The sequence below is a fragment of the Equus przewalskii genome, chromosome 6 (genome assembly GCF_037783145.1).
Source record: "Equus przewalskii isolate Varuska chromosome 6, EquPr2, whole genome shotgun sequence".
Classification (NCBI taxonomy): Eukaryota; Metazoa; Chordata; class Mammalia; order Perissodactyla; family Equidae; genus Equus; species Equus przewalskii.
In genome coordinates this window covers 37,883,630-37,905,603 of record NC_091836.1, presented here as the reverse complement: position 1 = coordinate 37,905,603, position 21,974 = coordinate 37,883,630, and the positions used below count along the sequence as shown (strand labels likewise).

The window sequence follows — 21,974 nt, the reverse complement described above, 5'->3', positions numbered from 1 at the left end:
AAAGCTCCGAAATCTCCCTTCTGCCCTACAAATATATCTCCCTGACAGAGGAATCGACATTTCACAACTCTCACTCATTGAGGTTAAGGCAGTGAAGGCTGCTGAAATTTCAAATGTCAAATAAGAGGAGATAAACAGTAGTCACTGCCACCACAGTTTGATTAGCTTCTCTGCTACCCCTTCCCTGTCTCCAGGGGTCCTGAAGGCATGGAGACCCCAAACAGGTGATTTTTATAGGAGTGAAGGAATCTGGAGAATGGGGGATGTTACCCGAGGGCAGAGGAGTCCAACACAGTGCAGAGTCCCTGTTGGCATGGGCTTTGAGCATCTGGAAATGGAGGCAGCCCACTTACCTCCTCCCTCTTCTTTCCTCCTTTCCTCTCTTTCTTTCTTCTCTCTATTTCTCCATTCATTCATCTAATCATTTAACGAGAATTGTTGTGAGTGCCCTTCACAGGCAGACGATGCTCTCTCTCCATTCCGGGATTCTGGATGAAGGCTGCCCACGAGGAGCTCAGTGTAGTGGGAAGGACGGAGCAAACAAATAATCCTACTGTACAGTAAAAAGCGTTATGAGAGCTGGAGAAACACCACACCCTTTCTGGTGGAGTCAGAGCCATTTTCACAGGATATCTGAGCAGGAACTTGAAGGTGAATAAAGATTTTCCAGGTAGACTTGGTGGGGAAGGACTCTGGGGGAAGCAGTGCGAGAGCCTGATGTCATTGGGGAAGGGAAAGCAGCTGTGTGTGCCCAAGAGATGAGGCACCAGGAGGGTCCTGTGCGCCATGCTGAGTCCTGCTGCGGTCCCAGGGTGGCGGAGCCGCTGAGGGGCTAAAGCAGAAAGCTCAGGATGATGTTCTCAGTAAACATTTCCACTGTGTGGAAGTCAGATCAAAGGTCCTCATAGTTCTTTTATAAAATACATGTTTTACAATTTCAGGATGAAAAAATGAAAAGGAAGATGTCCGGCCAAGACTAAAGCAGCCAGTCTGAAGGGAATTGTGGGTTTTCCTCTACGCTGGGCGTCTGGAGAGATTGGAAAGCCTGTTCAGGATCTCCCATTCCAGGATGTCAACACAGTAATCAAACAATGCGAAAATGTGACAAATAGGGAACACACAGTCAATGCGGTAATTAAAACCAAAATCCAATAATTCAGGTTTTATTTTTCTTGGATTTTTCTCTTTGGCTTTTGACAATGATTGAATGAGGTATAATTTGCCAAAGCTCCCTTTCCCTTTGGACTGCCTGTATCAATCCTGGCTCCCTCGGGATGCCTCCTTTTGTAGGAGAGAAAAGAAAAGGAAGCTTAAAGCTTCTCCCCGGCCAGTGTCCAGAGCTGGGGACGGGACGCTGCAGAGGGGACAGAGATTCGTCTGTGGGTGGCCCGTTCTTCTCTGTTCCTTTTTCCTGAGGACACTATGGCCTTTTTACGAGAGACCCTGGAGGGTCTTTCGTGAGCCACATGAAGCGCGGGTGAATACGGTCCAAGTGTGTCCTTTTCCTGAGCGCTCCGGCAGCCCCCGCTTCCCGCGGGTCCTCTGCGCTGCCCCTGTTAGGGATGGAGGTAATGGGAAAATAATCCAGCGGGAATCGGGGGAAGAAGCAAACGTGTTTCTGGTCGGCGGCTCCTGTTGCTTTTGGCAACTCAAGAGGGAGATTCCCAAGCTGCCTGTGGCCGTCTCGGACAGCCAGGCAGGCCAAGGGGACGCTCGGTAGCTCTCAGGTTCTTCGGTAGGTCCTGCTAAGCTTTGTTATTTATTTACTTTTACATTTCAGTGGCTTCTAATTCACGGAAACAGGTGGGGAGAAAGGGAACGTAAGCACAGCGGCCCCGGGGCTTCCAGTCCCTGGCGACAGCCCCCGCGCTGCAGGCCGAGTCCGCGGCCACTAGGCGGCGGCCCTGCGCACCTTCCGCGGTCGCGGCTGCCTTCCTGGCGTCCGAGTCCTGCAAAGGACGCCTAGTGGGCTGCCCCGCGGTGGGGGGGACTTGCCGAGCTGACAACTTCCAGAAACTGAGAATCCTCGATCTGTGTATGATGTCTGGTGCAGGGGAGGTGGTCGCTAAATGCTTGCTGTTGGTGCTAGGAGTAAATTCTAGAGCCCGAGCTGATGGTGGTTCAGGTTCTCACGGCGCCCATCTTTTAGGGACCCTGAAAGCAAAGCACGATTGTGCTGGCTTCGTAACTCCTCTCCCAGCAAAAGCAGGACCTGCTGGTACCATGCTGACTATGTTCAATGTTTGAGAGTTTGTTCAGTTGTCTTTTACGCCTGTTTCTAAAATGTCAGTGTTAGTCTGCAAGTTCCAGCATTGGGCAGCGCTTGTCTTATTCCGTCTGCACCGTGGAGCACCGACGCCCCGAGGATGGTTGTGTTAGCAGGGGGGCAGGCAGCGATGCCCAGAGCTCATATGGCACTGAGAGCGAGTGCTTCTTGTGTCTGCACCCTGGCACCTGGTTTACCTGGTCCTGGCCCCTCACCACTGCTCCGGGCAAGCAGATAGCTCATCTGGGACAGATACGCAGAGATACAGAATGTAGAAAATGGGAGGACATTACCTGAGGGACAGAGCCAGCCGTGACGGACTTTTTGCTTCTCCAAGGCCAAGACTAATTCTGTGTTGGATCCTAGGTCAGTTTTGGCTCCAAAGTAATTTGGACCAAAGCTCAGGTATTTGAGGTCAGTGACATTCAACCGTACAGCTTACCCCTGTGACACCGGGCCATCCCAGGAGGGGCACTCCTCCCCACCACTCCACCAGTGTTCTTTTCCTTCCTGTCCCCTTGTCCTCCTGCTCCTGCTTCACCCCAGCTCCCCTCACTCTCCTTCACGTCCCCAGCGCTTGCAGTGCACACTCAGGAGTCCTCAGTCCAGCTTTTCATTATCCTCTACCATTTTCTAAATATTTAAAAACTACAATTTTACCACTAAAATTCGTGGGCTCCTAATTCAGCTAGAACTTGGCTGTCTCCTTCCACTCTTCCACCTGTTTCTGGTCGGCTCTGGCCTCCCTGCCCCTCGCTGCCCAGTGCAAACCTTCTCCCCCCACTTCAAGCCCCTGTGACTATTTCAGGGCCTGGTTCTGACGGCTGTTCTTATCCCAGTTCACAGAAAAAAAAAGTGAGTCGATCAGGAATGACCTTTTCCCCGTGTCCACTTGGCTCCTTACATACTTCTCTGTACCTTCCTTCTCCCGTCCTTGCCTGCTCCCCACTCAGCCCTGAGCAGACGGGGACTAGGCTCCTGGAGTGTGGGGCCAAGTCACTCGGCTCCGCCCTGCCTCCAGGTCCACCAGCTCTTTCTGTGTCTTCCAAGAGTCTTAACTTTCTTTTCCTACATCTTAACCTCTCCCACTCTGCTCCCTTCAGCTTATAAATGTGTACAACTTTCTCCCATCCTTAGCTCCTCGCTCTCGACTACACTCTTGCTCCCAGCTGCAGTCAAACCTCTCTTCCTCTTTTCGTGCACATTTCCACAGAGCAGTTGTCATTTGCTGTCTCATTCCCTCACCTGACATTAACTCCTTGACCCAGTTCAAATTATGTCTTACCCCATCAGATACTAGCTTATCCAAGAGCCGCGAAGGGGAAGTTATTGTACAGATGTGCACTGAGGCTCAGGAAGATCATCAATTAGGAAATGGCGAAGCTGGAATTCAGACATAGGTTTTGTTTGTTCCAATTTCTATGCTTTTCCCATGACTTGATGCTGGTGGGAGGGGCTGATGAGGTGCCTACAGTGCCTCACCACCGAATGGTATCTAGACAGGCAGGCCCTTGGGGGAGGGTGAGGGGTGGTTGTGAGAGAAGCAGAAGTTAGAGGAGAATGGTTTGCTGGGTGTTGTAATTCCTGCTCACTTGTCTGCGATACTCACTCCCCACCCCCCTCAGTAAAACACAGACGCACAGCTACAGAGACCCACACAGGTGTTTACCGTTCGTCTCACGTGCTTAGCAGAACACGTTGCAAGCACTCAATGATTGTTTGCTAAATGAATGAAAGACCAGCTAAGGGAAGAGGACAATGCCAGCGATATTTGATCCCGGGTTTGTGAGTGGGGAGGAGGCCCTCCTGGCCCGGTCACCTGCTCTGGCTGGGCAGGAGACCGTTCTTGAGGCACCTGTCCAGGGACTGCTGAGTTGGGTCAGGAGGAGCGTGCCTTTGAGAGGCTACACGCTTGTGCGCAGGCCGCAGGTCATCAGGCCAGGGGCGCAGCCCAGCTCTGCGAGCTCTGCTCTCAGCTAGGCACTTTTCTCACCTGGAAAACGGGCTGCTAGTGGTGTCCACCTCATGGGGCTGCTGGGAGGCTGGAGGCCTGAGAAGCCTTGGGTGCTCCTGTTGCTGCTGCTCTTGTTGTTTTGGTGATGATGGTGATGAAGAAGATGTAAGTCTGCTGTCAACTCAGTGCACTCAGTAAACAATGATTGAGCACCTGCTGCATGCTGGACACTGTGCCAGCCAGGGGAAGTGTAGGGATAAACAAGACCCTTGACAGGGAGGAGTCCGGACTTCTTTAAACCTGGGGGTCTCTGTGAAGCTCCCGGTCTCTGTGGCCTGAGTGGCCTGGCTCTTCCTAACAGTAGACATTCCCCACCTGGCAAGGGCCTTGGAGGAGAGACCCCTTCAAGATCTCAGGGAGCCCCTTTTCCTGCTCCTTCCCAGAAAGAGGACTGTCAGCGGCTTTTGAGTCTGTCTGCTCCAGCAGCTAGGGTTATGAGAAAGCCACAGGATGGGGAGCCTGGAAGGATCGTGTTACCTGACGTGGAGCCCCGCTTGGTAAGAGGAGCCCGTGAGGCCATCACTGTCCTGGGCTGAGCCGTGGGAGAGGGCAGGCGCTCGAGGAGCCGACACGGGTGAGGCTGCAGGCTTTGGGGTAGTCCCTGGGCTCAGGGTCAGGTCAGTGGCTCCAGGGCTCTTTAGGAGAATGGCACTGCTTTCTGCACGAGCAGAGCAAGCCCTCCATTTGGTCCTTTTAGCCAAATGGACTTTTCCCTTCTCTGTACCCAGGAGGCCCAGACGGCGGGAGGTGGAGCCCATAGCCCAAGGCAGCCCCTATGTGTCTGTTGCATGAGCCACCTGCGGCCAGGCTTCGCTTGAGCTGGGATTCAGTCTTCTGATTCCTGGTCAGTTATCCATTTGGGTCTTATAGGGACCATTTTATGAGCATTTAAAAAAATTACAGAGATGCTAAAGGTCTGGGCCTCTTGGGACACAAGTCATTTCAGTACTGGCCCAGCTGTCACCTCTTCCATCATATGAGGGTCACCTAGTGTGGCTGGATTGATGTGATTTATCTTCCTTAAAAACCTTACGTGTTCTTGGGCTGGACCCGTGGCTGAGTGGTTAAGTTCGTGCACTTGGCTTCAGCGGCCTAGGGTTTCACTGGTTCAGATCCTGGGCGCGGACATGGCACTGCTCGTCAGGCCACGTTGAGGTGGCATTCTACTTGCCACAACTAGAAGGACCCACCACTAAAATATACAACTATGTACTGGGGGGATTTGGCGAGAAAAAGCAAAAAAAAGATTGGCAACAGTTGTTAGCTCAGGTGCCAATCTTCAATAAAAACCTCACGTGTTCTAATGGTGAATTCAGTAATGCCTTTCTTTCTTAACATGTTTGTTTTCTCATCTCTTGACCCCCGTTGTGTTGCAAATCTCCTCCAGGCTGGATTCTAGCTGCCGCAGGAGTGCCCTGGAGGAGTAGAGACTTTTCTCTGGGTGATTTGTGTGGTTTAAGTTAGGAATTGATATGGGCCTCCATCGCCCGCCTTGCTGGTCATAAATGCATTGTATTGTGCTTCGGGAAGATGTGATAAATGACATTTAGACAGAAAAATCAAGGATAAAGGAAGATGTCCCTAGCTCTTTGGGAGGCCACTGCCCTGTCATGTTGTCCCTGTGTCATTTCAAACCCAGGCCAGGTAGGCATCCTGGAGGTTTCCCTCGTAAATCTCCATCATCCTCTGAAAACGCTGCCTATAGGACAGATTGCAAACCCTCGGCGCAGCACACAGGGCCCTTCCATACCCCCGTCCTGTCTTTCCAACTTTGGCTCCCACCATTGCCCACTGCATACCTGACCTGGGAACGCCCCCGGGGCCTCCCGGGCCTGGTCTCCCTCTCCCAGGCTGCTGCGGCTGCACAGGCTCTTCTCTCTGCCTAACTGCTCTCCCCCCCTTCCGCTTGGCAGGCGGTCTGCTCTAACAGCTCCAACAGCTCCTCTCCTGGGAAGGTTCTGTGTGTTCCTCCGGGAAGGCCGTCATCACTGCCCTGCCATGCCCTGTGGCAAACACCCTGGCACCCGGCTCTCTCCTACAGTGGGCTCTGAGCCTCTCATAGAAAGGGACAGTGCCTTGCACACCTTTGTCCCCAGCGACTCCCAGCACAGTGCCTGGCACCCAGCAGGGGAGCTGGGGAAGAGCTTGCTGAATGACACCGTGGTCCAGGGTGTGCACAACAAGGATGGAGTGGTGCTCTGACCTATCAGGGGCTAGAGGGGGCTCCCCAGGCCCCAGGTGCGTTTTGGCCTCTGTCTGTTTCCCAGGCATCTCGTATGAGATCTCAGCAGTTGGCTGTGTTGCACCACCAGCATTTGAGCAGAAGGGGTCTCTCCAGGCGCAGAACATGAGTTCCCAAGGCTGCAGTCAAGGGAAGCTGAGGAGAGGGGCATCTTCTAGGTAAGGGACGAGAGCAGACTTTCTGGAAAATCCAACTTATGCTCATTAACTGCTATACTGAGAGGATCTCGTACCTCTCCTCTCTCAAAAGAAATGCCCCCCAAATTTGGCCTCCCTCTGGAAGGCATGTTTCAAGACCCCCCTTTCCACAGAAGGCAGCTTCTCACCTCTCTCCTCCTCTCACTAAACGCACCTATCCTTCTCTTTAAATAAAGTGTGCTGAGAAAGAGTTTTCTCTTCATGCGTATGTGTGTTCGTGTGTGTATGTGTGTAACAGGTATAATTGGGAAGTTCTCTCTGAGCTGAATTTTTCTCCTATTGTCATAAGTTAATACCAACAATAAGAATACTAAAAATTTATAGTGAGTTAATTGTAATTTATAGTAAGAGTAAATACTTAATTTTTTTTTTGATGTGGTATGCCAATTGTCCAAATACTTTTCACTGGATTTTTTACCTATTAATTTGACAGTTTGTTTTCATATTATGTTTCCCCACAATGAAATATCACCTCACATTTGTCGAGATAGTTATTATCATAAAAACCCACAAAAGACAGCAGATGTTGGCAAGGTTGTGGAGAAATTAGAACCTTTGTACACTGTTGGTGTGAATGTAAAAGGGTAAAAAGCCACTGTGGAAAATAATATGGAGGCGCCTCAAAAAATTAAAACTAGAACTGACGTTTGATCCAGCAACTCCTGGATATTTATCCAAAAGAGTTGAAATCAGGATCTTGCAGAGAGATCTGCGCTCCCATGTTCATTGCAGCACTGTTCACAGTAGTCAGGATGTGGAAACAACGTAAATGTCCATCAGCGGGCGAATGAATAAAGAAAATGTGGTACAAACATATAATGGAATACTATTCAGCCTTAAAAGAAGGAAATTCTGCCATACGGGACAATGTAGGTGAACCTAGAGGACGTTATGCTAAGGGAAACAAGCACATTATGCTAAGGGAGACAAGCCAGTCACACAAGAGTTAGTGGAGTTTTAAAATGCAGTAAGTGTCCTCCTAGTTCTCTCTTTTTACCGATTCTCTGCATGTATGGTAACTTTCATGCTAGGTGCTAAATTTGGATTCTTTCTCCCATCCAAGAGCTGGAAGTAGAGCTCAGCCCCGCTAACTAGACCCCATGGTACACTACGTGCATTCTTCCTTCTTCTGCTACGTACACGCGAGTGTGATAGCGTAAACACTGTGTTATAGGGCGGACAAGTGAGCCTGGGAGTTGGGGGGGTGCTCAGAACGCTTGAGAGCCTGCGGACCACCTCTCGGCCTCCAAGCCTGTTCCCTAATCACATTGCAAAGACTCCTAACCAGCCTTACTGTACAGAAGGCTCCAGGAACCCTCATCAAGGGGCAGAGCTGAGGGGAGCCCCTGAGGGTCTCGGCTTTCACGCCTGTGGTCCACCGTGTTCTGTGTCTCTCTCAAGCATCAACAGAAGTGGCTTAAATGTCATTGCACCAGAGGTGTCCTGAAGGATCACCAACCACTTCTCTTCATTGATGAGGAAGCATCCTGAGAGGTGAAGTGATTGATGTGTCTAGTAGATTCTATGAGACCTTTAGGTTAGCGTAAAATATACACTCGAACTTGTCTGAGAGGGCGTTTTCATAGACCCGTTCTCCAGTTGAGGCACAGAGAAGTAACAACGTTTTGCCATGGCCTTGCATGTGGGAGTGGTCAGCCAAGGGTGGGAACTCAATTATAGCCACTATTTATGGAGCATTTATTCTTTGCCAGGCTCAGAGTTAGGCCGCTGACGTTTTCTTCCCGGTCCTCCAGCGGCCCAGCCAGGAAAGTGTGGGAGGCAGTGCGAGGTGCGATTGAGTCCAGGCTCCCGACCACCTCGCCAAGGTTCAAACCCGGTCCTGCCAGTGACCAGCTGTGCAGCTTTCTATCCCCCGTTTCTCCTTTGTACAAAGTGGATAACAATAGTGCATAAATCACAGGGGTTTCTGAGGATTAAATGGGTTAACATGTGCTAAGCACTTAGGACAGAGCCTGACACATAGTAAGCAATCCAAAAATATTACATCGCATTCCATATTACACAGAAAGGGAAACTGAGCTAGAGAGGTTAAGTAACTCATCTTTGCCAGAATTCAGTCCAAGGCCTGCCTTACGCCAAAGCCCACTCTCCTTTCAGCCACGTGCGCACATGCATAAACAGCTCATTGGGGTCAGAGCTGGGCAGTGATGCAGCTACTCGGTTTTGCTGGCTCTGCCTTTGGGCCTAGAAACTGACTTTTCACTGCTGGTCAGAGGCTCTAGCGTCCTCGCCTTATCCTCTTGTACTGCACCCCTCCGTGTTGGCCTTCAGGGGGCACCATTGAGCTGTAGTCACCGAGTTCCAGGCCAAAGGACCACAGCACAATTTGAAATTGCACACGATGAAAAGAAAAACTCAAAGGCTGAAATTCACACTGCTAAAACTTTTGTCTTTGTGACAAAACAGCTCTCAAGAAGCAACACTGCTCCCCTGAAGGAATTTGAGGACTTTCAGAAGTCAAGGTTATGGCAACGTGTGTTGTTTCTTTTCTTACTCAAAGTACTTAAAAGAGAAAACTATTAAGCTACCTTAACACACACGCAGACACACAGACACACAGACACACACACACACACAACGACTCTGGAGACAGTGTCAGCGTCAGACTCTGCAGCCCTAACCTTGTCAGGGATGGTGTTTTATGGCCTGGCTGTCCACCGGCAGAATAAAACAAATGTTTGCCTCTGGTTAATGCTAACAGGAATCTAACACGTCAGAGAGAATGGAAGCCCTGGAAAATAATTGGGACCACTTTTTCCTTTGCTTATTTGCCAAATCCGAGGTCCCAAACTGGGCGGCTTCCCTGGAAGCTTTCAACAGGAAAACCCAAGTGTCCAGATGCTTGGAACACGAGCCGTGCCCGCCTGGGCCATTGCCATGTCCACGTCCCTGCTCTCTGGCCTGACTCTGATGCCAGCCTCTTCCGTCAGCCTCCCTGTGGTCACTGTTTGGGCTCTTGCAGGATTGCCAAAGTGCCCATGGTTAGCTGTGCTTCTGTCCCATAAGGGGTACAAACTATCGTGGTCTGTCTCTCTCTCGCTCTCCTCTCAGGTGTAAGCCAAGTGAGAAGAGAGCTCCCTGGCTTTAAAAAAATGCTTCCAGGCCCACTGCCTCTGGTAACCATTTGGCAAACACTTTCTAACCATCTCTAAATGGAGGCAACTTCAAGTGCATTAGCTCATTTTATCGCCACCAACAATCTCCTGATCGTCCCTGTTTCCAGGGTACGGAGGAGGGAGGTGGCTTGAATGTCACACATTTAGAGGGGCTACTAGAGGGGCTTTGTGGAGGTTCTAGCTCTTTTGATTTCAGTCCAGGGGTATTTCACTGACCACATCCTCAACTTTTGCTGAGCAGCTGCCGGGCAATTCACGCAGCTTCATTGGCTGTCTCTCTTGCCCCTGCAGGACTTCCCGGGGTGTGCAGATCGGGCCACCTTTACTCTGCACTCCCCCGTGCCCCTGCCTCCAACTCATGCCTCCCCTCACTCTCCAAAGTTCACCTTTATCGAAAGGGTCCTCACTTCTGGCAGAATGATTAGGACCAATCTGGTGGAGTCTGAGGTGTGCTCAGAAGGCCTCTCCAGATCCCCCCGGGCTCCCCTGTGCTGGTGTTAGCCTTCCTGGCTTCATGTGCACCATCCACCTCCTGCAGCCCTGACCTGAATTCTTTCACCATGTGAAATGCAAATGACTCTATAAGGGATGGCTAATTTAGTCCCTACTGTCTTAACATGATCCAGTTTACAGCTCCTTTCTTCACTAAAAATAATTCGGAGTAGGGAGCAGGAAAAGAAGGGGTGAGGTGCTGCCTTTCAGGGCAGACCGTGGCCCCAGAGAGTGGGTTCTTAGACCACCCCCAATGAAATGAAGTGTGTTCAGATACAGGGTGTTGATACTTGTTTCAAAACAACCACCCTTACCCTCCACACCTACCCATGTACGCAGGTCTCCGCAGAGTAAGGTGGAGGCCCAAGCTGAATATTAACTACCCGCCCCACAAGCCTTTGATGGCATCAGTGCGGTCTAACAGTAGGTTCTGTTTTCTGCCCTGCGCTGTGGGTGATCTTGAAACGTGCCTCACTCACACCAAGAGAATCACGCGTCATCCAGAAAACCCCCAATTCTGATCTCAGAAGGGTCAGTCGTGGAAACAGAGCTTTCCTTAAAGAGGGCTTTAAAGAAAAAAAATCTAAGCCTTTAATTTATAAAAAACAAGTCAAGCCCATCTGCTTTTTGAAATAAACTGAGATGTAGTTAATAGTTTACAGACTTTGGCTGGGGTTTTTCCTCTTTCATTTGTTTATGAAATGTTTTTGCACCTCACCTTTAAGAAGAAATTTCACACCTCCCTTTGAATCTGTCATGACTTTGAGCGCTGAGCTAAACCTTACATTCAACTCTTTCAGGATCTCTCATCATATGCAATCCTCAGGATTTAATTCCTGGAGAATCTTGAAGCGGGAAATACCTTGCCACCCCATTAGTAACCCTCTTTCAGAAAGCACACCCTCTGAAGGCCACCGAGGCGTGATCGTGTATAAGACATCTGAGCAACGTCCAGGGTCACTGGGCAACCCCGAACACATCCAGCCTGGCCAGAAGTGGACTGCTGTGTTTTTTTTTCCTTAGGCAGGAGGCAGCTGGATTCTAACTTACTACAAACAGGTCAGCTTCAGTGACTTGGAGCACAGAGGAAGCATTACAGTGTCAAGCAGCACTCTCTCCTCATCACTGTCCCTATTTCTTCCCTTAGTGTTCCACCCGGGTGGTCCTGATAAGAGCTGTGTTGCCAACAGAGAGCTCTTTACTTACAGCCTGCTGCAGGGGTGGCTCCTGAGCTCGCTGGGGGGTGCAGGAGCTAGAGGATGCAGAAGGTGGTGAATAGGCCCCAGAATGTTATGGGGCAGCCTCCCCATCACTCTACTTCTTTCTCTCCTCCACTCTGCCTTTCCACTGTTCCCACTTGGGTGGCTTTCCTTGTTAATCCCTGTCCCCCACAGGGAACAAGTCCCCTTTACCCTGACTCCTCATGACGTTTTCAGTTAAGACTGAAGGACTGGCATGCTCCTTCTAGTGGTCATTCTTCGCAGGACACCAGCGAAGACTGTTACTCAAATTAGCAAAAAGAGCGGCAGTTTCTTTTGATCTCTGGTTTGAGCCCAGTGCTAATTAGGCCGGCCTTCAAGCCCTGGCCCAGCCTCCACTGGGTCCCAGGCCTTCTCCAGATCCCAGTAGATCTCACTGTGGTGCACCAGCAGCACCAGTTAGGGTGGGGGGAGGTAAACTGTGGGGTGGTGCAGGGGCTGGCAAACTCAAGCCCTCGTTTGTCTTCTGTCGCATCTGCTGGATTAGAGCCTTGGCGACCATTCCCGCCCACCAAACAACAATTAGCAGCATCTCGTTGCTCTTTCTTTTCATTTTATTTAGTAACTGGGTTCAGCCCAGGAAACTCCGGCTTCCAATCCTGGAGTGTTTTGACTCAGGGACCGTAAACTGTCTGATTTCTTGGACAAACACAGTCTTGAGGAATTTTTCTCTTTACACAATAGCCGGGCTATGTGAATGTCATCGTCTCCCATTCAGGCCTTGGTAGTTTTTTCCCCTTCCTACAGACGTCAATCTACTTAAAATAAATATTCCCTTTGGTTTGGGGCTCTTTCCTTTGGATTACTCACCTTTATCGCTGGGATTAGAGAGCAGCTGGGAAGCCCAGATAGTGTTATAGCAGCTCGTGCGAGCAGGAGAAGCAGGCCACGCTGAGGGGCCCGCCTCACATTTCATGTTTTAGGGACTCTGAAGTCCACCTTCGGCTTCGAAGATGACACTCCTCTACTGTAGGGGCCATCGACCTGTATGGTTTTCCTATTTGGGGCGGCTACTGTCTCCCTGCTCCAGCTTCCCCTCCCCTGTGACCCCCACGCAGCCACCAGAGTCGTCTTTCTCCCCCATCCTCCTGCTGGGACCCTCAGAGGACTCGGAAAGGTCCCACCCCTCAGTCAGGCACACTGAGCCCTGCACGTCCTTCTGAGGCTCGCTTCCTATCACTTCTCCTGCGCACCCTGTGACGCAGGCTGCCCAGACACGAGGGCTCTCCCTTCGGCTCCTCGGCATGTGTGATTCCTTCCCCCAAGTTGCCTTTTCCTTCCTTGTTGGACTCTCCCTTGTCCATAAAGACGCATTTCACTCCATGCTGTGTGACGCCTCCCTCCCTCACACAGACCTCCACGCAGGCGCTCGACTTCCATCCATCCAGATGGTGGCCAGCTCACTATTGTCATCATCAGTTCAACCCAAATAGACTGCTAATTGCTTTTAAGTTTTCTTTTTCTCCTTCTTTATCTTTCTCTTCACCTTTATCTCTTCCTTGTCTTTTTTGGTAGCTCATAATATCTTGAAATCTCTGCTGGGCCTTGTCTGGTACCTGACTCTAGCCAAAAAACAAAAGGTTTACATGCTAATTTTTGCATAATCAAAATATCTGCAATGCCTAGATGCCGACCACTGCCTTATGTTTGCTATCTCACCAAATGTCACACCCACCCCGCGAGTCAGATGTTATTTTTCCATTTTCACATGAGATAGACTGAGACTTAGTGAGTTTAAACTACTTTTTCAAGGTCACACTGTTAGCAAATGGGATAGTTCATACTCAGGTCTCTCCGACTCCAAAGCCTGGGCTTTTTTTCCTGCCCCTTAGCTATTGCACAGTGACTCCGGGTGTGAAGTAGGGCTGAGAGGCCCCCGGCCCCGGCTGTGGGTCTGCCGGTAGCTCTGTGTGAGCGCCTGACCTTTCTGCACCTCCACACTCTTGTGTGAGATGGATGTGGAGACGCTCAACACCATCCTCACGGTGGCTGCTCTGTGCAGCGGGTTCAAAACAAATCGTCTGTAGTTGTTTGGCATCACAAAAAAGTAAGATAATGAGGACTTTTACATCCTTCCCTGCTCTGATTTCCTGTCCCACCCTGAATTTATTGTGCTTTCCTGATCAAAGAAATTCATCCCTGGGGAAATCAGCTGCAATTAGTCTGGGTTGCTGGTCGAAACCAGGGGTTTTGTGTCTGGTAGATTTGGGTGCAAGAATGCTCAGAGACTGCGTGGAGACCAGGTATCACTGAGTGTTTGGTGGGAAACCTATGGAAACAGAGTGTTGGAGGATAATGGAAGTCGTTGGGGTGGGGAATGTGGTGGCAATGTGGCCACTGTGCACTGGAGCAGGAAAAGCTCCAGGCAGAGGGGTACTGAGCGAGGACCCCAAGTGTGGGGTCTGATGAGGTGGGTGTTCTTGAAAATACTCAGCGTAACCTGCTATGGGGCCTCCCTGCCTCTTGTGTCTTGTTCTTCGTTCCTTTCCTCTCTTCCAGAGATAGACTCCACTGCAATCGCCAGTGCATGTTTATTAGAGCGCTTACTGTGTACAAGGCACCGGGGGGCAGGATTGTGAGACAGGCCCCGTTCTGCAGCAGCTTAGGCTGGGAAGGGATAAATAATAGATTCCTACAGGACCCACTCTTTCAGCATTACTTATTGAATGCTTTAGTATGTTTTAGGGATAAAGTGGGAAAAGACGAAGGAACTAACACTATGTCAGGTGGTGATAGTTGCTGTTGTTCAGAAAAAGAATGCAAGGTGGAAGGTAAGCAGGAGCGTGACGGAGCGTGTGCTGATTTTTATGGAGCTGTGAGAGAAGGCCTCACTGAGCCGGGGCATGTCTGGTCCAAAGCTAGCCCGTCTAGGGTTGTCCATGGTTCTGGTGACTGCAGTCCATAGTTGAACTAGGACTTGTGGTCTAACAGCTGGGTTCTATTTATGGACACCTTCGGACCAGCAATTTGAAACTGGGTCTTGCCCAGAAACTCCAGTGTGGCTTGTCGCCCTACTGACCTGACAGTGCACTTTAGTCCCATGACACCTGCTCAGGAACCTCCGCACTCCATCAGGTCTTTTCCCGCCATTACATGGAGACTCCGCTGCAGGAAGGCCAGCTCTCAGCAGCAGCAGCTAGCGTGTGTCTCTGAGTCTGTCACCTTCCTTCAGCACTGCTTTCTCCGCTTCATGCTGAGAAAAGGTGACTGAAGCTGGTCAGCCGGTAGCTCACTGAATGCCTGTGTCCGCCCTCCTCGGGCCCCAGAGCCGAGCCCCTGGGTGGCCTCCTCGCTCTCCTAAGCACATGGCCTGCTTGTTTTAAAAACCTCTTGTGCTGGGAGTAATTCTCTCTCACGGTACCTGCCCCAGTTTTGCTGAAGTCAGAGGAGGACTGTTTTGTCAGAGTTGACTGGTGCCCAGAACACATCTCTGAGCTGCTACCCACCTCTTTTCTTCAAAAACAGGAAGTCACCTCAGGCCAGTGTAAGTCAGCCCCCACACCCAGGGGTTTAGTGCTCAGAAAGTCGGATTAAGACTTGGCAAGTCAGGTCTCTTCAGGGCCCAGCCATTTTCTTTTTGTCCCCTTCCAGACTTCTAGATTTCTCTTACTGCCCTCACTCTTACCTTGGAGCTGGACTCGGGCTTCTTGGGTGAGAACTTGAAGAAGAGCCCAGCATGGCTCTGGCAAAGACTGCCTGGATTTGGAGAGCGTGTTTGTTCTACAGGTGGGCTCTTGTCTATGGTAGCTGGAATAAAGGAAAAGGCCTCAGGTTCTGGAATCCACTGTGGTTTTTACGTTATTTGCTTGGTCCTCCTGCCTCAGAGCCAAAGAGCTGCATTCACATATTTCATCATCAGGAGTGAAAATACCAATTTTGCTTTTTAGGAGGAATGCTTTCAGCTTTATCCAAAACTGTTGACGTTGTCTCGGGGTAGATCAAAAGCACAGACACAGGGCTCAGGTGGCTGGTGATCAGGGCGGGAAGAAAGGAGTGTGCCCAGGAGTGACCCCTCCAGCACGCTGGCTGTGCTCACGTGGAGATAAGAAGACTCTTTGTAAGGAAGGCACAAAAGCCGGCCTGAGTTAGCTCCCCGAGGGTCACATGACGAAGCGCGTCCAGACATCTAACCAGCATAGCGTTCCCCTCCTCGTCTGCCATGTAGGCCACAGCCACCACTCCTTCCTCTCTTCTCCCAATCTCTATCCACTCTGATCTCTCCCTCTTCTAAATCTGAATTCCTTTCTGTGGAAATAAGAGACCTGTAGTGCTGAGAGATGGAATGAATAATGAATGAATGTGTTCGCTTGCTCTGCCATTGACAAGATATCCTTGCCACCAGGGCCCCACTCCCGTTTGACTATCAGCTGCGGAAAAATGTTACAACACTGAAAGGAATCCAAAGATGAAATTAGTTGCTGTGGAAGGAAGGGAGGAATTTAAGCCAAGACTCAACAAATCCAAGAAAGAGATGTTGTGGGAAGGATTCTTGCTGGGTAATCTTTGAGGGCTGCCATCTCAGAGTCTGTGCTTCCTGTCCCTCAGGTTCCTCTCAGAGGCATCCTGGAGAACAGACTTTCTTCTCCCAGCTCTTTGCTGCCACCTCATCTGCCCCATGACCATCTCTGGTATCCAGTCTGGGCCTTCTTGGAAACACATGTGACACAGATTCTGGACTCCTCCAGGCTCTGAAATGCTTCGTGGCCAGAAGGAAGGTGACAGGTTGGGTCTCAAAGCTCCCTCTGTGAGGGAAGTTGAGAACATTTACAGCTCTGTCTTGGGACATTTGCGAAGTCATGTTTTAAGAGACAAATCACATCTGATGCAACATGACCCCACCACCGAGCTGTGACATGCATAGGTTCTCAGGCCCTGAGACCCTATGGGAAATTGCCTATAGGGTCCCACGGCCTGGGAAACTGGCCTAGAGGTTGTATAGAGTGACTAATATCCTACAGGGATCGGTTGGGTCTCAGGACTTGCATCAGAGTCAGCAGACCAGCCCCTCTTTGAGCAACACCCCTGGGACTGCTCATGTCCATCTGGAAGAAACTAGTCTCTGAGTTGGATTCAGGCTCTTTCCCACCTCTCACTCGGCCATGTGATTTACACAGCATTTTATATTTTCTGTTGGGAAATCTCAAAGCATCTAAAAGGCAAACAGTGATCCTCAAGTTGCAGCCAAAGGTGTATGTGTGTTGGATTTGGGGAAGGGAGTGCTGCTGAGGAAAGGCGAGAGAGAGAGGGAGGAGAACGTAGAAGCGAAGTGGCCAAGGAGAAGCTTGGTCTCCAAGGTTTAGTATGTAATATTATAAGTAATAATCCTGTCACATTTGACCCCCTATGACAATATTCAATTTAATTCACTTTTTATAGTTTGGACTATAGAATTGGGTGAAACAGTGTCACAGAAACAAAATTTTTTCTCCCCCATTTGGGGGTATTGATAGCAGGGGATGTTTTGTGTTTAACTGGTTGTCCCTGACCTGGGGGCTTGTTCTCCATTGCCCAGCCAAACATGGCACTTGCTGGTTCACTATTGTCCAGAGGGCGAAGGGATGTCCAAATCTCTAATGACTGCGCGCTCCTTAAACCCTTATTTCACACCACCAGCCTGAGGCTTTGGCAAGTGGCTATATTGACAAGACGTGGTTGTTAGTCTTCTGCATTAAGGACAGGTGCAGCTCAGAGCTGGAAGAGGCCCAGGGAAGCAGATGGATGAAGTGAAAATGCCTGAGACCCGGATGATGCTAAAATGACTTTAAATCCTGACTTGTTATCCGTATGACTCCATTAACCCCTCTGAGATTCAGTTTCTCCCTGGGGTAATGTCTCTGAGGGTCTCATTTGGTGCATTGCGCATGGTAATTGTTCAATAGATAGAAGCCCTTCTTATAATTTAGTATAACTGTCCTGTTTTGCCTACATGAAACTAGAACCCAGACTGGTCCTTTGCATGGAGGAGGGATTCTGTAAGTACTTCTTGGGTAGAATTGACAAGCTACTCAGGGCCGTATAACCCCACATGCAGGGCTCTTCACAATCGGTTTCACCGGGTTCCTTCTCTGAACAGGCTTCTTCTCTGCTTTCAATCATACAGACAGCGGAGGGTCCTGCATGGTCCCTTTTCCCAAAATGGGCTCTGCTGAGAATGTGATGCGGATCCAGTGAGTTTAGCTCAAGTTGCTTTCCTGGGACCAGCAGGAGTGGCTGCTTCTCTGACTAAGAGGCTGAGCTGGGGGTTCCATCCAGAAGAGGAACTGGCAGATTAAGCTCTCTCCCCTGCAGGCCTGGCTAGAGGTTGATAAGCGATCTTCAGAGATGTCGAGGGAGCTGTCTGTGCCTGCTTCCTTGCAAAATCATGACTCAGGAATATTGTTCACATCCTCAGGATGGCACTGAGGCTAAATATAAAACATGACAAAAAGACCCCGGCAAGGGGGTGGGGTGGGGGTGGTGGGGAGCTTGAGCGAGCCCAGAACAAGGAGACAGGAAATGAAAGGATGCCAGTGGAGAGAAGGAGAGAAAGAGGAGAAAGAGGGAAGGAGAGTGTACATTGGACAGGAGACGCACCAAAGGAGAGGGAGAGATGCAGCTAGATCCTTGACATAGGAGAGAGGAGACGGAGGAAAGAGCCAAGGAGAGAAGACTGCTGCATGCGAACGCGAAATTCACAATTTTAAATGGCAAAACAGACAGGCTGGACGCTTGGCTCAAGGTCATTGCTGCTGTCTTTGTCTCTAAGTGAGAGTGTCCCCGCCATTCAGCACTGGACTCTGTCTTCCTCAGAGATGTCGTAAATGTCTTTAGTTATCAGCTCTATGCTGGGGACCCCAAATCTCCCTCTCTGACTCTAATCTCTCAATGAGTTTGGTCTGTATCTCCAACTGCCTATAGCAGTGGGTTTCCAACATTCTTCTGAGGAACCCTCAGAATCTGAGGGGTGGAAAGTGGGGCCCTGAGGGGCTAGGACTCACAGCACGCCTAGTTTTAAACTAATGCATTTCCCTTTTAGTCTATTTTATGGGTTAGGTTTCTCCTAAGATTTTGTTTGCTGCTTAAAAACTATTTGGCAACCATTGGCTTTTGGGTTGAAACTGTCTTGGGGAAAATTGAAAATGTCCCCAGTTAGATGCGCCCCTCTCCTATCTGTTCCCCATCCCCCTTCTCTCCCTTCCTTTGGTATTGCAACCATCCTCCCCATCATTCAGACTCCAGATCTAGGAGTACACTCATGAGCATCGTTCCCACCTACACAGGAGATCCCATCTGCCGCCTTGGAAATGCCTCTTAGACTTGGCACTTTCTCGTCCCACTTGCGGTAGCCCCTTAATCCTATCCTGTTAGGCTTAGATTGCTGTAGCATCTCACTGGCTTTCTTCTCCTCCCCTCCTGTGCTGCACACCAGTGTCTGATTAAACTTCTTTTTCCACCTACATTATTTTGGTGCTCATCTTTCAAAACTCTTCAGTGTTCCCATGGCCTCTCATCGAATTCAACCAAAATTAAAAAGGTACTCTTGGATCCTCAAAAAATTAAAAATACAGCTGCCGTGTGATCCAGCAATTCCACCTCTGGGAATATATCCAAAGAAAATGAAAACACTAACTTGAAAAGATATCTGCACCCCATGTTCATAGCAGCATTATTTACAACAGCCAGGATGTGGAAACAACTTAAGTGTCTACTGACGGATGAATGCATAAAGAAATCGTGGTATATATTTACATATACCATGGAATATTATTCAGCCATTAAAAAAAAGAAATCCTACCATTTGTGACAACACGGATGGAACTTGAAGGCATTGTACTAAGTGAAATAAGTCAGACAAAGAAAGACACATACTGTACGATCACACTTGTATGCAGAATCTAAAAAAACCAAACCAAAACAAAACCCAAACTCAGAGAAAAACAGATCAGACTTGTGATTACCAGAGGTGGAGGGTAGGGGAGAGGAAGTTGGAGGAAGTTGGTCAAAAGGCACAAACTTCCAGTTATAAGATAAAGAAGTACTAGGGATGTAATGTACAATGTGATGACTACAGCTAACACTGCTGTGTGATATACAGGACAGTTGTTAAGAGAGTAGATCCTAAGAATTGTCATCACAAGGAGAATTTTTTTTTTATTGTATCTATAGGAGATGATGGATGTTAACTAAACCTGTTGTGGAAATTATTTCACAATATATGTAAATTAAACCATCATGCTGTATACCTTAAACTTATACAGCGATGTATGTGAATTCTTTCTCAATAAAACTGGAAAAAACAAAAGGCCCCCCGTGGAGTGTGACCCGTCACTCTCCCCTGTCAGGCTGCCCTCCCACCTAGGTGCAGAACTCCTTCAGTGCTGCTCTTCCTCCCATGCTGGGAATGCTCCTCACTCTTTTTTAACTATCCCAATTTTGCCCATCCTTAGGTTTTCCTCAAATCCAACTTCTCTCCTTCCTTCTCTGAGACTCCCCTAATTCTTTTCGCCCATCCTCTTTCTGAATCCTTGCCGTCTCCACAGTCTGGAATGCACAGCTTAGTATTTGTTGGCACACAGATTGACCCAACCCCTGGCCCAGGGCATGTCCCCAGCCCTTGCTGCTGCAAATGGTGCTCCCTAGCCCCTAGCTGGGAGGCCCTCGGGCCTCTGTCTCTGTGGAGCTTGATTCCCTTTACTGCCTTACCTTTCTTAAGGCACAATGGGCCTCTCAGGCTGACTCACCTTGTCCCTGAGCCACAAGTCTTAGGTGGGGGTAGACCTCAACTTTACGTATTCTGATGTCTACTGCTTTGGATTACTTTCAATGTCTGGTGCATTGACGCTACAAGCCAGAATGTCTTAGTGTGCCCAGCCTTTCTCTTTTCCCATCCTCAGTGGAGCCACGGAGGCACGTTCTTTCTCACTGCACTGTAGCCGTGCTGGCCTCTCTGTCTCCTGGACAGCCCAGACTACTTCCAACCAGGGCCTTTGCTCTTGACATCCCCTTCCACCATCTTTGACTGGGTTGCTCCTGTCCTGCTTCACGTCCTGGGGAACATGAAAAGGCACTTCGTAGGGGACACTTTCCCTGACTGAGTCAGATTCCCCTGTCACATGCTCTCAGAGCATCCTATGCTTCTCTCTCATGCCATTTATCACAACTGCAATCCTATGGTCAGTTCCGTGTTTCCACACTTTCTCCAGTGGGCCGCATGCACCCTTTGGCCAGGGACCTGGTCTGTATTCTTCCCTGCTTTGTTCCTAGCACTGAGCATACATAGTGGCTGGCTCGAGCAGAATATATTTGTTGAAAAACTATAGAAGAGTTTTTGGACTTGACTTGGGAGTTAGGGGCCAGTTGGTACAGGACCCGAGGACTCCGCCTGCCAAACACACTGCTGAAGTTGTTCGCCTTTTACTACGTGTGGAGCTGAGGGTCAGCTTGGGGAAGATATCCTTACCCAACTGCATTTTCTCTCATTCCTAGCAGAAAAAATCAGTCTCTGGCTTCAATTCTCACTCCTCCAGCATCCATGGCAGAGCTCGTTCTCTACCACCCCCAACCCTGGCACAGATCCGAGGCTGGCAGACGACCGAACACAAAAGACAACGCTTCTGCCAATCCTGCCCGTCTCATCTCCGGGCCAGTTTCCTTTCTGTCTCCTGGCTCCACGGGCAGCTTCTCACACTAAGGATGGGGAGAGGCAGAGCTGGAAATCAGGAAGGGGAGAGAAACAGTCACCCTGTAGGAGCGCAGCCCTGGCAAAGGTGGCCCGGAGCCCGGGGGAAGGGGCTGGAACCTCGGAGAGAGACCTGCGGAGGATCACTCATGTCAGGCGACAAAGCCCCCCCACACATTCCTTCATCCTTTCATCCCTCCAGCCAACGTTTACTGAGTGCCCACCTTCCTTCCTGTCCTCGCTGAGCTCCCAGTCTAGCTGGGGCGTCAGACCTCCACAGGGGTCAACAAACCAGAGATTATAGATGAATCTTAGGGCCAGGAAGGAGCAAACAGGATCCTGGGGTGGGGAACTGTGTGACCCCTGCTTTGGACTGAAGGTCAAGCACAGGAACAAGGCTAGGTGACCAGACTCATCTTGCTTCCCCACCTCTATCCTGTGATTGCTCTGTCTTCAGTGACTTCTTTCTTTACTCATCTCTGTCCACTCTCATTTGCTCACCTCCCTGTTTTCTGCTTTCCAAGTTCTCTGCCTGCTGGTTCTTGTCTGTTTGGTTTCTATTTATCAAGAGGTTTGAAAACCTAGAAGCTTGCCTTTGCTTTTGCACTTGACTTTTTGCAGTGAAAATCCCAGGTTCTGGGTCATCCTTCCCAAATCACTAGATCTCACAGACTTGGAGGGTGGGAAGGGACCTTAAAAGTAAGCTGCC

At 49.8% G+C, this 21,974-nt stretch overlaps 1 long non-coding RNA gene across 2 annotated transcripts in view; it reads left to right on the top strand.

The window, feature by feature from the left end:
* Positions 1 to 21,974, top strand: part of LOC139083888 (uncharacterized) — a 63,475-nt gene that overhangs the window by 22,136 nt on the left and 19,365 nt on the right. Inside the window, exons 5-6 of one of the 2 annotated variants that reach the window (XR_011540958.1) lie at positions 458 to 651; positions 942 to 1,131. This is a non-coding gene — a long non-coding RNA (uncharacterized lncRNA). Of the gene's footprint in view, positions 1 to 457; positions 652 to 941; positions 1,156 to 21,974 lie in introns of those variants that run through there. The other variant, XR_011540957.1, reaches the window with a different exon arrangement.